This window comes from Malus sylvestris, chromosome 10 (genome assembly GCF_916048215.2).
Source record: "Malus sylvestris chromosome 10, drMalSylv7.2, whole genome shotgun sequence".
Classification (NCBI taxonomy): domain Eukaryota; kingdom Viridiplantae; phylum Streptophyta; class Magnoliopsida; order Rosales; family Rosaceae; genus Malus; species Malus sylvestris.
In genome coordinates this window covers 12,527,456-12,539,568 of record NC_062269.1, presented here as the reverse complement: position 1 = coordinate 12,539,568, position 12,113 = coordinate 12,527,456, and positions in this window count along the sequence as shown.

The following is a 12,113-nucleotide window of genomic DNA, read 5'->3' as shown; positions in this document are numbered from 1 at the left end:
AAGTTGGAAGTTTCTATTCTTGGAGGTTTCCATTTTCGAGAGTTTCTATTCGTGGCTTTGGGCTTTTAGATGACCCATCCTTACCCTCTTAGATTGGAGCCGCACCTTCCTAGCCCAATCTCTCTTGAATTCTGACTTGTTAGGCCATTTCCTTGTGGATTTGGGTTATACACATCCATTTCTATAACTAAGTGGACCTAAACCCTAATTCCTTGTGGATTTTCACCCTTTGCCGCACCTAAACCCTAGCCATTGCCTAATCTGATCACCCTAACCCTTGCCGCACCTAGCCTTCTAGAATACCTGATTTCCTTGCCTTGCAAGGCATTCTAGAAGGCCCATCTCTAACCCTAGCAAACTAGCCGCACCCTAGGCCCTTTTCCCACTAAAAATCTGATTGTTTTAACCTAATTTATGATGGATTTGGGTTTTAGAGGCCCTAATCTGATTGCCCTAGGGTTTTGGATGCCTATATATACACATTATAACATCTAGGCCGAACCACAATCTGCCATATTCATTCTACATTCTAGAAAACCTAGTTCTACAACCTGCCGCACCCCTCCACCATTCTTGCCGTGCTTTCCACCATCTTCCACCCATCAAACACTCATCCACACTCATCCTACACCCCTTGTCGTGCCTCTAAACCCCCGAAATTCCATTCTACATCATCAAAACAGTCCAGGAAGTATCACAACCCAATCTGCCGCAAGCAAGGAAAGGGGACAGATTCTCTACTGTTTGGCTCTTCGTTCTGAGTTGTTGAACGATTTTAGGTGTTTTCTATCTTATATTTCAATGTCTAATTCATGTAATCTTTGTTTTGCTTTAAGTATGATTGGCTAATTTCATTTTGGCTAAGGGTGGATTCAAAACCATGATTATATATGTGAAATAAGTTGATTACTTTCAGTTATCGTTGCATAAGTCGTGAATACAATTTGCTTAACCGTTTGATTTAGAACTTATTCTTGTATGTTGATTGAGAGTGCACGCTTAATTTGCATGCTTGAATTTGGTGCTAGGATATAAGTTTGTTTCACCTAATCGTTATGAATTTATATTCGCAAGTAGTGAAGGTCGCTAGTCACGATCGTGTTAAGTAGATTCCTGGCAAGAGTATCATGCTTTTCATAGTTACGAATGCCTTGTCGATGCTTATGATTTCTAAAGAACGTAATGATTCTAACTTTTGTCTTTATCATGCTGTTCATATAGAGAACTTGTTAGGAATAATTTGTTTGCGATGCATATTCATCCAATTCAATGATTCTAGGGAAATCTGAAGGTTAATTTAAGCAGACCTAATTAACTTGGAGTGTCGAGGTTCATAACTTATTAATTTGATAACTGGAAATTGATTTAGGTTGCATATATTTCATGTGTGGAGAAGAACCCCTTAGCTATTCCATCATCCATTGATTCATCACAATTTTGTCTTACAATCTGTTCTCTTTACAATCTGTCCATTTAGTTTATTTTCGTCCAAATCAAATCCCCATTTATTTTGAAGTCCTAGATTAGTTAGAAAGTGTGTTGGTTTATGTTTTTAAGTGTTTTGGTACAAGTTAAAACCCAAATTCGTCCAATTTGGTGCTTTGTGTTCAAAACTGCCCAGAAAGTGTTTTTAAGGCAGTTTTGAGTCTTTTAGTTGCTGTTTTGAGTTTTTGGTTTGTTTTAGTATTTTAAACGTTAGTTTAGCATTCTTTGAGTCTAATCTAGTGTTTTAAACTTTGTTTTTGCATTTCTAATTCAGTTTTCAAGTGATTAGTACCCCTAGTTAATCCCCGGTTAGAACGATCCCTACTTACATCGTTACTACAATTGTCACAAATAGGGTTTAATTTGTGTGTCAACATAATTTTCACATCAAATTTTGGCGCCGTTGCCAGGGATTAGCAAAGTTGCTAATCCCTTGTCTTGAGTCTTGTTTAAATTGTTTCGTTTCTGTTTTATTTTTGAATTTTGCACCGTGTGTGTGTGTTTTGTCTTTGTGCCGTGTATAGGCACCTTATTTCCTTACTTGTGCCGAGTCTATTAAGTTGGTTACTAACCTTGTTTGCTCTTGTGTGCAGGTACTAGTTTATGACCCGTAGCTCACAACCTGTTCGTGAGCATATCTTCGACTTTGACGGTGATTTCGAGAGGACTTTGAGAAGGAAAAAGAAAGTGCAAGAGTCTAATCCTCCTACTCCCGAACCTGAATTAGAAGAGCAAGAAGTTGAGGTTGAAGAGGAGGCCACAGCAAGGTTTGAAGAGGAAGTACCAACCATGGCAGCCGACAATCGAACCATCAAGGAGCTTTCTGCCTCGGGTTTGGCCAATGCAGCCCCTCTTTGCATCCAATACCCTAGGGCAGCCCCTGAGAAGACCGATGAATTTGAGTTGAAGTCAAGTTTGCTACATCATATACCCAAGTTCCATGGGTTATCAATGGAGGACCCCAATAAGCATTTAAAGGAGTTCGAAGTAGTATGCTCGAGTATGACACCGGTGAACGTGGACGGCAACATATTGAAGATGAAGGCTTTTCCCTTTTCTTTGTTGGAAAAGGCCAAGGATTGGTTGAATGAGTTGGCTCCCGGAACTGTCACATCGTGGGAGAGTATGCAGCGAGCTTTCTTAGAGAAGTTCTTTCCGACATCACGAGTCATTCTTCTTCGCAAGAAGATTAGTGGAATTCAGCAAAGCCCAGGTGAATCTTTTCCATCTTATTATGAACGATTTAAATCACTTGTTGAATCTTTTCCATCAGATGAAGGAGGAGCTACTTCTTCAATACTTTTACGAAGGTCTTTTACCACTTGAACGGCAAATGTTGGATGCATCCACGGGAGGAGCTCTAGTGGACAAGACACCTAGGGATGCCAAAACTCTCATTGCTAATCGAGCACTCAATGCATAACAATATGAATGTGTTGGGCAAAGAGACACCCTACAGCCACATCATGTAAATGAGGTAAGTTCTATTTCTGAGTTACAATCCTAAATGGCTAACCTTACGTCTATGTTATCGCAGTTGGTTGAAGGCCCCAAAACGCAAGGAGCTACAATTTGTGGTGTATGCTCCATTCAAGGACACCAATCTGATCAATGCCCTCAATTAATTGAGAATGGAGGGTGGGAATCTGCCAATGCTGTGGGTTATGGGAATCAAAACCAACCAAGGGGGGATCCTTTCTCCAATACATACAATCCGGGATGGCGTGACCACCCCAATTTTAGGTGGAGAGATGCAACACAATATGGCCAACAAAGTGGATTCCGACAACCCCCGGGTTTCTTTCCAAGGCCAATGGCACCACAACCACCTCCTCAGGCACAATCATCCCAAACCAACCCAGGTACGTCTATGAATGATGATAAAACATATCAGTTACTAACCACAATGGCGCAGGGAATGCAGAACCAAGCAAATGAGGTTAATGAGCTAAAGAAGAAATTGGGCCAAATGGCCGAATTTTTGGGACAATTCCGTGAAAATGGTAAGTTACCAAGCACTACGGTGGTCAATCCCAAGGGTGGTTTCGAATCTGCAAAGGCTATCACACTACGAAGTGGAAAAGAAGTGAGAAACAAGGAAGATGAGAAGATACAAATCGAAGAGGAGGAACAAACCTACCCCACGGCAAGGGTAGCATCACCCATGCCGCAGCCATCTAAGACTTCATCCGCCCACCTCAGGTAAGAATGTCCCAAATGTTGTGATTTCGAACACTAATCTGCCCAATGTTCCTTTCCCTCGCAGATTTGCACAATCGAAGAAGGAAGAAAGCGAAAAGGACATTTTGGATACCTTTCGAAAAGTCCAAGTAAACATTCCTTTACTTGATGCTATTAAGCAAGTGCCCAGGTATGCAAAGTTTTTAAAAGAGTTATGCACAACTAGAAAAAGAATTTCAAACAAAGAAGTTGTGAAAGTCAGTGAAAATGTATCCGCGGTTTTGCAACGAAAGTTACCTCCAAAGTGTAAGGATCCAGGGAGCTTTACTATCCCATGTGTAATTGGAAACACTAGATTTGAACAATGCATGTTAGATTTAGGTGCTTATATTAATGTTATGCCATATTCCATTTATGCATCAATGAACCTTGGTGAGTTAAAACAAGATGGCGTTATAATTCAATTGGCCGATCGTTCTAACGCTTATCCCAAGGGAGTCCTTGAGGATGTTTTAGTGCAGGTCAATCATCTTATCTTTCCTGCAGATTTTTACGTCTTAGAAATGGAGGATTCGAGCCATGCTCCATCATTGCCAATCTTGCTAGGTCGACCATTCATGAAAACAGCGAGAACAAAGATAGACGTGTTTATGGGAACATTAACCATGGAGTTTGATGGAGACATTATTCGTTTTAATCTTTCTGAAACCATTAAATATCCAATGGAGGACCATTCTTGTTTCGCTATTGACATTGTTGATTCTTTGGCACAGGTACACTTGGATCGAAGAAATGACGATCCACTTGAAATAGCCTTAGTGCACGGCATAGGAGCAAGAAACAAGTGTGGGGGAATCCATGCAACCCACGGCATGGACTTTGACCCTAGTGCCGTGCCCCCTTGTGGTGAAGTGTGTGAAATGGTCGCGGCCCTCGAGTCATTGCCCTCACAATCTGGTAAGTCTCCACTCTCAATTTTAGATTCGGTTTTGGCTAACAAGTTACTTCCATCAATTGTGCAGCCACCTACACTTGAGTTGAAGCCATTACCTAGTCACTTGAAGTATGTTTTCTTGGGAGAAGATCAACACTACCCGTCATCATATCTAGCTCACTCACGGCCCAAGAAGAAGACAAGTTGATAAGGGTGTTAAAGGAGCACAAATCTGCCATTGGATGGACCTTGGCGGATATCAAAGGCATTAGTCCCACCACGTGCATGCATCGCATCCTTTTGGAGGAGGGAGCCAAGCTATCTCGGGAGGCTCAACGTCGCCTTAATCCACCTATGTTGGAAGTAGTCAAAAATGAGGTTATAAAATTGCTTGATTGTGGTGTTATATATCCTATTTCTGATAGTCGTTGGGTGTCACCCGTGCAGGTTGTTCCAAATAAGTCCGGAGTCACGGTGGTGAAGAATGAAGAACAAGAGCTTGTACCCACTCGTGTTATAACCGGTTGGCGTGTTTGTATTGATTACACGAAGTTAAATGCTATGACAAGGAAGGATCACTTTCCTTTGCCATTCCTGGACCAAATGTTAGAAAGGTTAGCCGGTTATCAATTTTATTGCTTTCTTGATGGATATTCCGGATATAACCAAATTGTGATAGCTCCGGAGGACCAGGAAAAGACAACCTTCACGTGCCCATTTGGCACCTTTGCATATAGGCGCATGCCATTTGGTTTGTGCAATGCCCCTGCGACATTTCAACGTTGCATGGTAAGTATATTTTCTGATTATGTGGAGAAGATTATTGAGATATTTATGGATGATTTTAGCGTGTTTGGTAATTTATTCGATCATTGCTTGAATAATCTGACCTTAATTTTGAAACGTTGTGTTGAAACGAATCTTGTGCTTAATTGGGAAAAATGTCACTTCATGGTTAAGCAAGGTATTGTTCTAGGACATATTATTTCTGAGAAAGGCATTGAAGTGGATAAATCTAAAGTAGACCTTGTTCGTCACTTACCCTCTCCAACTTCGGTTAGAGAGGTTCGTTCGTTTCTTGGTCACGCAGGTTTTTATAGGCGTTTCATAAAGGATTTCTCCAAGATTGCACAACCACTATGCCGATTGCTTCAAAAAGAGGTGGCTTTCGAGTTTGATGATGCATGTTCCACGGCATTCAAGCACTTAAAGGAAGCTCTCACTTCGGCTCCCATTATCACACCTTCAGATTGGAGCCTTCCATTCGAGTTGATGTGCGATGCTTCGGATTATGCGATTGGTGCTGTTTTGGGGCAGCGAAAGAACAAACAACCTCATGTTATTTATTATGCATCTAGGACACTAAATGATGCTCAATTAAATTACTCAACCACTGAAAAAGAATTACTTGCTGTGGTATTTGCATTAGATAAGTTCCGATCATACTTACTTGGTACTAAAGTTATTGTTTTTACTGATCATGCAGCTCTCAAGTATTTGCTCGCGAAAAAGGAGGCCAAGCCTAGACTAATTCGTTGGATGTTACTTCTACAAGAGTTTGACATTGAGATTCGGGATAAGAAGGGCGTGGAGAATGTGGTGGCTGACCACCTAAGTCGAATGGTGCATGAGGAAGCATCGCCAATTTCTGAAACCTTCCCCGATGAGCAACTAATGTCTATCCAGGTAAGTGAGCCTTGGTATGCAGATTTAGTGAACTTTTTGGTGTCTAAACATATCCCTAGCACACTTAATAGGAATCAAAATGATAAGCTTAAAAAGGATGCTAGGTATTATGTTTGGGATGATCCATACCTTCGGAAATTTTGCCCCGATCAGATTGTACGACGTTGTGTGAATGAATCTGAGTTTCAATCTATTTTAACATTATGTCATTCATATGCATGTGGGGGACATTTTGGCACCCAACGCACTGCACTTAAAGTTTTAGAATGTGGGTTTTATTGGCCAACCATTTTTAGGGATGCTAGGACATTTTGCCTTACATGTGATCGTTGTTAACGAATGGGTAATATAAGTGCTAAGGATCAAATGCCACAAAACCCTATACTTTCTGTTGAAATATTTGATGTGTGGGGCATTGATTTTATGGGTCATTTTCCTTCCTCACATGGGTTTCTCTATATCTTGTTGGCGGTGGATTATGTTTCCAAATGGGTGGAAGCAAAAGCCACCCGGACTAACGATTCTAAAGTGGTTACAGATTTTGTGAAGTCTAACATTTTTGCTAGGTTTGGAATGCCTCGAGTCTTTATAAGTGATGGAGGTTCACATTTTTGTAATCGCACAATCGAGGCACTGCTAAAAAAGTACAACGTTACACATAGGGTTTCGACACCCTATCATCCTCAAACAAGCGGGCAAGCCGATGTGTCGAATCGGGAGATAAAACAGATTCTTGAGAAGACAGTTGGGCCAACAAGAAAAGATTGGAGCTTGAGGTTAGAAGATGCATTGTGGGCTTATAGGACCGCCTACAAAACACCCATAGGAATGTCCCCCTTTCGGCTTGTGTATGGTAAACCATGTCACCTACCTGTGGAGTTGGAGCATAAGGCTCATTGGGCCGTGAGGAAGTTCAACATGGATGTAGATGAGGCGGGACTTCACCGTAAGCTACAATTGAATGAACTTGAGGAAATACGGAATGAAGCTTACGAGAATGCTCGCCTTTACAAGGAAAAGAGGAAGGCCTTTCATGACAAGATGATTCGCACCAAGTCCTTCTCTGTTGGACAAAAAGTGTTGTTGTTTAATTCTCGTCTTCGTCTATTTCCGGGTAAGTTACGTTCACGTTGGATTGGACCCTTTGTTATTACTGATGTTTTTCCTCATGGTGCAGTCCAAGTTCGTAGTTTCAAAACAGGTCAAGAGTTCAAGGTGAATGGGCATCGCTTGAAGCCTTATTACGAGAGCTTTGTAGAACATGATGTGGAGGAGACAACCCACTATGCCGTGGGTTCCCCTGAAGGTTGATCCATGTGGCATCGTCCGGCTGCACGACGTTAAAGAAAACGCTACTTGGGAGGCAACCCATGCATTCGACAAAGGAAGACCTAGAGAGCACTCCAATTCCATATTTGCGTTCCTAAACCCTTCTCTTTGTTGCTATTTCGTTTCTGTCATTTAGATTGTTTAGTTGTTGTTTTCTTTGCTTGTTGGTTATTTGTGTTAGTTTATGCTTGAAACATTAAGGACAATGTTTGATTTAAGTGTGGGGGGGGGGTAACCAAAGTGTTTTGATGCAAATTCGTAGGGTTTTATCACCCATAATTTCAAATGTTGTTCCTTGCTGTTTTTAGGTGTTTTTAGGCTGTTTTGATGTGTTTTAGTATATGTTATTCTAAAAATCCGAAAATCCCAGAAAAAATTGAAAAATTGTTTTGAAAAAAAAACCAAAAAGAGTTGTTTTTTTTATTTGTTTTTGTGTGTTTGTTTGTGTCTTAGGGTACCTTCCAACACAATGATGAGGATTCGGTTTGTAATTGCATGGCTGTTAAAGAGAATGATTAACATGGATGAAAGTTTGATTTACTCTTTGTTTATGCTTGGTTGTGGTTATAACTTATGAATTCACATGTAATCATAAAGAAAAAAAAATTAGTTTTTGTAACATGCTTGAAGGAAGGAACTCAAACAAACGCTACAACCTTGTGAGACTTGAGCCTAAACGTTTATTTGGAGAGTTAAAATCTGTGCATTGTTGTTTTCTAAAGTCGTTGCATGATCTCATTATTCTTTGCTTGGTTATTACTTAGAGGGCGTTTCATCATTTAGTTCCAAATGCTAGAACTCATGCCAATTTCATTCAAAACATGTTATTGAATTGCATAACACATATTCAAGATGAAGTTGGTAGTTACCACCATAGCCAAAAAGCCTTCATTCCATGCAGTTGTTTATGTTTAAGTTAACCCCATTGAGCCTTGTTAGCCTACATTCTTTGTTAACCCATGTTATCCTCACCTAGCCTAGATTAGGACCATCCTTACCCTTGTTCTTGAAGCATAGTAAAGCATGATTCAAATTGAATTCCTTTTGATTAATGTTTGGCAGAAAGCAAGTATGGGGGAAGAGATTCTAGTGAATTTGTGTGCCATAGGCACGGCTTTGAAAGTTAAAAAAAAAAAATGTGAAAAGTATGAAAAAAGAGTTGAAAAGATGTGAAAAAGAGTTCTTAAGTATTGTTTGTTGAAGAAAGGGTTCAAAACATTGAATTCGACCCTAAGTATTGCTTTATTCTTCCCTTTGTGTTCAAAGTTGATTTCTGTAGTCTAAGTGAATTCTAGGTTTCAATTTCATTACTTTGCTTGCTATTGCTTTAAGAACGGTTGTTATCCCTATCCTTCATTTGTTAGCCAACACCCCAAGCCCCGTCACAACCTTTGACTTCAATCTTGAGTGTTATGTGTTTCAATTTGTGGAGTTTAAAATTGGTATGAGCATATGGTGTCACTGGTTCTCGCATCTAAGTAATAGCATTCCATTCATGAGATCATACTGTAAAACATGCTTATTAACTCCGGAAATTGCTTTCTTTGTTATACATATATGTGAGCATTCGTTTTCATATTTACATCAATCTCCTCACATATAACTAGTATAGGGTGTGTAGTCAGAAAATCTGTGTGAAAATTGAGTGCATATCTAGTAAGGAATTGAGCAAATTCTCTAAGGCATGTTACTACATTCAAAATCATATGTTAATTGGTTAAATGTGCACTAGTACGTGGTGACTATGATTAAGTATGTGCTTAAGTGTGAAGATGACTAAAATCTGTGGGAATGATGATTTTTAATCTGTCATGTGCATTGGAAATCCCTGAGGTAAACGTTGGAAGGTTTACGTTATGTTTTCATTACTTTGTTCCGGTTGTTTTTCCTTTGTTTCTTTGTTTTGCTCGAGGACTAGCAAAAACTAAGTGTGGGGGAATTTGATAGGAGCATATTTATGCACCTTAGTTAACTAGTTCTTATGCATTTTCGTTATGTTTTCTTAGTTTAAAGTAGTCTTTTATGCTAGTTTCATATGTTTTCAGGTTTAAGGGCATATTACATAAAAGGATGCAAATTGGAGCCTTTTGGAGCAAAATGGAGCTTAGATTGGAAAGTACATGCTTGGAGCACAAGGAATCGACGAGTTTGAAGGCCAAAGGAGCTTAAGAAATGAAGAAATAAAAGTGAAGAACAAAGAATTCAGAATTGGAAACCAAAGTTTCTAAAGTTGGAAGTTTCTATTCTTGGAGGTTTCCATTTTCGAGAGTTTCTATTCGTGGCTTTGGGCTTTTAGATGACCCATCCTTACCCTCTTAGATTGGAGCCGCACCTTCCTAGCCCAATCTCTCTTGAATTCTGACTTGTTAGGCCCTTTCCTTGTGGATTTGGGTTATACACATCCCTTTCTACAACTAAGTGGACCTAAACCCTAATTCCTTGTGGATTTTCACCCTTTGCCGCACCTAAACCCTAGCCATTGCCTAATCTGATCACCCTAACCCTTGCCGCACCTAGCCTTCTAGAATACCTGATTTCCTTGCCTTGCAAGGCATTCTAGAAGGCCCATCTCTAACCCTAGCAAACTAGCCGCACCCTAGGCCCTTTTCCCACTAAAAATCTGATTGTTTTGACCTAATTTATGATGGATTTGGGTTTTAGAGGCCCTAATCTGATTGCCCTAGGGTTTTGGATGCCTATATATACACATTATAACATCTAGGCTGAACCACCATCTGCCATATTCATTCTACATTCCAGAAAACCTAGTTCTACAACCTGTCGCACCCCTCCACCATTCTTGCCGAGCTTTCCACCATCTTCCACCCATCAAACACTCATCCACACTCATCCTACACCCCTTGCCGTGCCTCTACACCCCCCAAATTCCATTCTACATCATCAAAACAGTCCAGGAAGTATCACAACCCAATCTGCCGCAAGCAAGGAAAGGGGACAGATTCTCTACAATTGTTTGGCTCTTCGTTCTGAGTTGTTGAACGATTTTAGGTGTTTTCTATCTTATATTTCAATGTCTAATTCATGTAATCTTTGTTTTGCTTTAAGTATTATTGGCTAATTTCGTTTTGGCTAAGGATGGATTCAAAACCATGATTATATATGTGAAATAAGTTGATTACTTTCAGTTATCGTTGCATAAGTCGTGAATACAATTTGCTTAACCGTTTGATTTAGAACTTATTCTTGTATGTTGATTGAGAGTGCACGCTTAATTTGCATGCTTGAATTTGGTGCTAGGATATAAGTTTGTTTCACCTAATCGTTATGAATTTATATTCGCAAGTAGTGAAGGTCGCTAGTCACGATCGTGTTAAGTAGATTCATGGCAAGAGTATCATGCTTTTCATAGTTACGAATGCCTTGTCGATGCTTATGATTTCCAAAGAACGTAATGATTCTAACTTGTGTCTTTATCATGCTGTTCATATAGAGAACTTGTTAGGAATAATTTGTTTGCGATGCATATTCATCCAATTCAATGATTCTAGGGAAATCTGAAGGTTAATTTAAGCAGACCTAATTAACTTGGAGTGTCGAGGTTCATAACTTATTAATTTGATTACTGGAAATTGATTTAGGTTGCATATAATTCATGTGTGGAGAAGAACCCCTTAGCTATTCCATCATCCATTGATTCATCACAATTTTGTCTTACAATCTGTTCTCTTTACAATCTGTCCATTTAGTTTATTTTCGTCCAAATCAAATCCCCATTTATTTTGAAGTCCTAGATTAGTTAGAAAGTGTGTTGGTTTATGTTTTTAAGTGTTTTGGTACAAGTTAAAACCCAAATTCGTCCAATTTGGTGCTTTGTGTTCAAAACTGCCCAGAAAGTGTTTTTAAGGCAGTTTTGAGTCTTTTAGTTGCTGTTTTGAGTTTTTGGTTTGTTTTAGTATTTTAAACATTAGTTTAGCATTCTTTGAGTCTAATCTAGTGTTTTAAACTTTGTTTTTGCATTTCTAATTCAGTTTTCAAGTGATTAGTACCCCTAGTTAATCCCCGGTTAGAACGATCCCTACTTACATCGTTACTACAATTGTCACAAATAGGGTTTAATTTGTGTGTCAACATAATTTTCACATCAGAAATCTGTTGCAAATTTTGTTAGAAACTACGGACTGGATAGATATAATAACTAGGTGCTTGTATGGGATATTTTACTTTGTTAACTAGAAAATTGAGCGGCCATAATATATTTTCACTTAATGGTGGATGCAACCACCATATACGATGAGTTTATGGCAGAAAATTATATATCGTTATATGAAAGTTTTAAGAAAATGGGTCGGGTTTGTAGATACAAGAATTTATATTTGAGTGCTTAACAGTAATTAGGGGTGGGTTTATAAAATCGAAAACTTTGTCGAGACTCTTACTACTCCATTAGAGTACAATAACTTTGTCGAGACTCTGAAGCATCAATTTAATTTCGTCTTTAATCTCACTTCTTTCTCCTGCTATTTAATTTGTGGTTAGT